The sequence below is a fragment of the Colias eurytheme genome, chromosome 8 (assembly GCF_061535395.1).
Source record: "Colias eurytheme isolate Ceu_HAF_F1 chromosome 8, ilColEury1 Martin Lab GWU primary, whole genome shotgun sequence".
Taxonomy (NCBI): Eukaryota; Metazoa; Arthropoda; class Insecta; order Lepidoptera; family Pieridae; genus Colias; species Colias eurytheme.
Window position 1 is genome coordinate 2,856,430 of NC_142987.1, and position 6,000 is coordinate 2,862,429.

A 6,000-nucleotide genomic window follows, 5' to 3' on the forward strand; every position below is an offset into this window, starting at 1 on the left:
AAACATTCTTAGATATAAAAATAGCTAGGTACAATGTCAACTGCTAGATATTATGGCGCGTTCGTTTGTGAGAACACGTATGGTAAAATGTGCAATAATATGTGAAGACTAACCAAACAAGGCTCGCAAGGAGGCAGTCCGCTAACTAGGCTGTTATGGGTAACGAGAACAGCCATAAGGTTGGCTGCTCAATGGCCACATGGTCTGGTTGACTTTATATTGCTGCATAGGATTTTTTCTATTTTCTGGAAGTTTTCAATCACAATTTTATGATTTTAGATTAATGGCAATGGAGTATCTACTATCTAGGGACTTTATTTTAAATAAGTAGATAATATTAACTATGTATGTATTATGTAGTGATAACATACCTAGTGATAACTTGATAAGTATATAAGTAGATACTTAGTTATACAGTAGGTATTCGAAGATATCTACTAAAGTAGTAAAGTGTACCTAAGTGGTTTGTGAGAAACTGTGTTACCGACTATGATTTTCGTCGTAATTAAATGCACAGAGTCCGGAGACTCGAATATCTTTTTCAAATGGACGCGAGAGAGAGTGGCTATTAAAAATTATATCAAATTAACATTATTCCGTTAGACTACCTCGCTTCTAGTTAGACTGATGAGTGGAATTGCAGGGCTGTTGAAATAACATTTAAACTTTGAAAGCCACATTTTATTAAGCCGCATATTTTAACTGTCGCTAAATTCTCAAAAAAATAATTTTATGTGAAACAGACATTAAGAACAGTTATTCTTACTTATATTATGTGCTTATAAATATGCAATTAACGATTATCGAGTATAGATTATCGATCGGTATATTATAGAGTATCCATTACCACCAATATCATTTAAGTACTATTATTTTTACCTACTTAGTATAGATTACCGCAATACCACAGAATAGTTAATAGTAGCTAAGTTTGCGTACGTTTACCAACGATTTACGTAAACTAAAGAAATTAAAGGACAAATTAATTATATTATCTACTAGCTTTCCACCCGCGGCTTCGCCCGCGTAGTTCCCGTTCCCGTGGGACTTTCTGGATAAAACCTATCCTACGTGTTAATCCAAGTTACCCTCTATATTTGTGCTAAATTTCATTGTAATCGGTTCAGTAGTTTTTACGTGAAAGAGTAACAAACATCCATACATATTCATACTTACAAACTTTCGCCTTTATTATAATAGTACCTACCTAGTAGGATAATTTGAAAAATAAATACTTAAGGAGGTAATTAAACTTTTTAAATAAGAACAGCCCTGTAATAAAATGTTGCGTTTTGGAGCGTATCGATGCGTGAATGAAGTTTATCCGATTAGCCAGCTGTAGAGGAATTTGCGATGATCACCATATATAGTAAGATTCTGCTACATCCATATCAAGGCTGTTCTCCATTGTAAACGAAAAGGGCGTGGGAATCGTTCAGGCGTGACCCATTTATATTATGTTCTCTTAAAAAGTGGATTTGGGGACATAAGTTATAATGCGTTTACTGACGCACCTATAAAAATATTTACGTCGACTCGAACTACAGTCAGCTGACTCACAATCGGTGTAAAACGGACAACACAAGTTCTATATATGTATAATGATATAGGTAGTATTCACATATCTTTCAGCTGAGTCATAATATGCCTGAGAATTATTCGCTGATACTGATACCTAACTTAAATTTAAAAATCGTGAAAACAATTCCGTTTAAATGAATCAAGTGGCGTAATGGAGAATGAGAATCACAATGTTAGTGTGAACTTTAGTTTTTCCAGGTTACTACTTTTACTCAACTATCTTCCTATCTATAGTATTTTGTTTCACTACGTTAAGTCTACTCTACTTCAACTATTTTCATTTCAAAAGTAACGTTTACTAGGTACTTATTATTATCGATACGTCCGCGTCGCGTCACGGCCACGATTAGGATTAAAGATACAATAAAAATTTTCGACTATATGATATTTCTATTTCTATTCGCAAATATTTTTACGAGAAATTAATAATTAATTATGTTTAATATTATTTTTGTTGATTTGAAGCATGAAATAACAATTTCTTTTTTTAATTTTTAGTTAGTTCTATTCTCGCAAGTGAATTTTCGAAATAATTTGAATTCATTTCTATTCTTTTTAAAAATAAAAGAATTTTCCTTTCACCCTATCTTCAGTATTTCAAGTACTTTCCTTCCAGGGCCTAACGAAAATTTCCACACTGTTTATAGCATCTTCTCGATCGGAGGTTACAACTTCCCCAGAATAATGGATACGTCTTCGAATGTTTCCCAACGAACTATACTTTCTCTATTCATACATATTCTTGTTACTTTCTCGTAATGAGAATCGAGATGGTAGGCAATACGGATGATCTTGACTGTTTCATTGAAAGACGATGTGGGCAAAAAGTGTTGACATGCATTAGAATGGTTCGAAAGAAAACATGACAATACCTAGTATGGGGATGTTTCGCCGACGTGAAAATTAATGCACAGCTATATTAAGTAAGTAATAAATTTTAGTTGGTAACTGTAGAATTAACTGCACTTAAATTCCTGTAAATTAATAATATTTATTTCAGCATCTTGTTTTATTTGGATTTCAATTAAAATAGCATTTTAACCACAATTTTAACTGTAGGTACATTATGTACATATTATAAAGTGCAATTTTATAATGGTAAAAGCCCTAACCCCATAGAAATCTAAATAACACTTGTTATTTAGATTTCTATGCCTAACCCTTTTTCTCTCCGTCAAATTAGAGGCAGTCAAACGTCAGTACCTAGATATTAATTATTGTAAGGTTTGCCTTTGAAGTTTTATAACGTGAGGGTGTGAAGCTTAACGCGACCGGAAATGGAAATAAATTCATATACCTACTGAAGTAGAGTTTTAGTGGTGGTTTAAAAAGAGTTTAAACGAGTTTAAAAAGTTTATATAACTAGGTACTCGAGGTTACATTTTCTGGGTGCTTCTAAATTAATTTATCAGATTTCAGAAGTGCACAAAATATAAAAGCCACACCTCCGCGCCCGTCGGAGTGGGGAGCGTGAGGTTTTTCGTTACTAAATTTCTGGATTCGGTCCCCGCGCTCAAGGCCCGCGATAGAAGCTATGCAATAGCTTAATAGATCATAATCAAGATAAGTAATCATAATGTTTCACCCTCCAGGTGGCATATCATAATGCATTTAAAAATAGTGAACCTGTTACAAATAAAGTATTTTATTTAATTATTTTGCTAATGGTATTGTATCAACAAGATATACGTAAGTATGTACCTAATTAAAAACCAAGTAATTTTGTGAACGAATTGGTTTAATTTTGCTGTTAGCTTTAATCAGCTATCTCTATGAAAATGGCTTTTATAAATAGAGTGTTAACTTAAACAAAGTATGTATATAAAACGTAGCTAGTAGGCTTCTGTCGTCAGTTCACTGGAGTTTGCACGTGTTTATGATGGGAAGGTGGTGATGTAACAGTGACGTGCAAACTGATAATGTAACGTTAAAATTCAAACACCGCGTCTTCAGCCCAAGGTCGTGACTAAATTCTGAGACGTGATATTGAGCCGCGCCATCCAGCATCACGTCATCGGCTTGATCTATAACCAGTAACTGCTAGTTTGAAAACACGTTCCATCTATAATAACAACGCGATCCAATGCGTTCGGAATTTTATGTTTTTATACATAACTAGCAGTCCGCCCCGGCTTCGCCCGTGGTACATATTTACGTTTTCTCTACATAAAAACCATCCTCGTACTTCAAGGAATATAATAAAAAAAGAATTATCGAAATCGGTTCAGCCGTTCTCGAGTTATGCGCTTACCAACACATTTTGCGATTCATTTTTATATATAAGATTAATGATAATTATTTTCATTTACACTTATAAATAATTAAGGTTGTTCTTCTTAATCAATGATTACTTTTGAAAAAATCATTGCAAAATCTTAATACTATTATAAAGGCGAAAGTTTGTATGGTTACTCTTTCACGTAAAAACTACTGAACCGATTACAATGAAATAAGCACACATATAGAGGGTAACTTGGATTAACACATAGGGTAGGTTTTATCCCGGAAATCCCACGGGAACGGGAACTATGCGGGTTTTCCTTTGAAAACGCAGGCGAAGCCGCGGGCGGAAATCTAGTATGACATAAACTTAAGTTTTACCAATAGGTCCTCGTACTGCTTAGCTTAGCGCACTGCTACTGGTCAAATGTCTAAATCTAAAATGTGAAAATTTCCGCAAATATAAGAATTTATGGCGCGAGTGCATAACAATTTCCGTTAGCCAAATAAAATTCGAATGTGCTATGAATTTAAATTGTAACGGATGGAACGAACTGCGTAGAGGCCAAAGACTCCGCGCCACATTTAATCGGAAGTCTATCTAAATGTTTTAATTAAAACCGTCTACATTTTTAATTTCGAAATAAACTTAAAGATTAATTATCTATGGTAATTTGCGTAGGAAAGTAGGGGTATAGTTTTTAATTAATTATTTGTAACGCATATAACTTGTTACTTGATACAAATTACAATGTGATCTCGATGGGTTTGTGTTCAACACAATATTTTTAACCCTACAGTAGTCGCGTATCTAAAAGTGACGTGTGAGGTCGCGTGGTCTACACGGGTATACCATTTTTTTAAAAGTACACAAATAAATTAAAAAGTCTTTTTATTTATTTATAAATCTTCATTACTACATATTTTCTATTTAAAATAATCAACAAAACATACAACCAAATCTTTTATGATTAGAAAAAACAACTACAACAAAAAATACCTCTTTTTATGTCGTAATATCATGGCATTTGCGTGGCATGGCATAAGAGGATGCGCCATTAGGTGTGCCAGGGGGTTCATCCAAGCCAGCGCCGTCCATGAGGAAATCACGACGTTTAATAGATTCAATTTCCTGAATATATGCATAGCGCATTGAAGGCACCGAGGTAGATCAGATAATAGAACACGGTTACAAGCCATCTTCTTGAATTTCTGGACGTGAATAATATAAGAGTACGTAGTTGGTCGGCCCATGGTAGGCCCATGTTGAAAAAATTATGGGTCATTTGAACCACCAGGTGACCTATCTAGAACGATATAAGAGCATAAAATAATAAGATTCAGCACTATGCCGTCACTTGTAAGCTGTCCACCTGAGTGCAGATGAGAATTCGAAATTACAGGTAGAGATTTTTTCCTGTACTTTCGAATTCTCATCTGCACTCAGGTGGACAGCTTACAAGTATGACGGCATAGTGCTGAATCTTATTATTTTATGCTCTTATATCGTTCTAGATAGGTCACCTGGTGGTTCAAATGACCCATATTTTTTTCAACATGGGCCTGTAGTCTAATTGGTGAATTATAAATTATTACCTGTGTGGAATGACAATTATGGATGAGACTCTTTACTCTATTCATATTAAATTTTGAATAGTTCAAATGACCCATATTTTTTCAACATGGGCCTGTAGTCTAATTGGTGAATTATAAATTATTACCTGTGTGGAATGACAATTATGGATGAGACTCTTTACTCTATTCATATTAAATTTTGAATAGTTAAATTATCTTTTATATCAGGTTTTATTTGTACCTTCATCATGTTAAATTAGAAAAAAAAATAGTATAAAATTATAGGTAATAAATAATAATATTTCTGATTTATTATTATATTTATTTATTGAAGTACCTACTATTTTCGTCGTGTTTATTTTAATTATTCTGGTTATTGTATGAATATAGCCTTTATTTCAAGGTGTACATTTTAAACCATGAACATATAAGGAATATTTAAAATGTTGCCAATATAGCTGCCTTGACATAAATGTGCCAACTGGCGATACACCTATTTCCTTCCTTCCGCCAGACTACTGATTGTATGTTTAGTATTTACCAACTTACGAAGTTAAGTTTTTCCGGCAACATGGATTAGGAATATATTTGAGGGTTACCAATTTACGAAAGTTAAATATTATA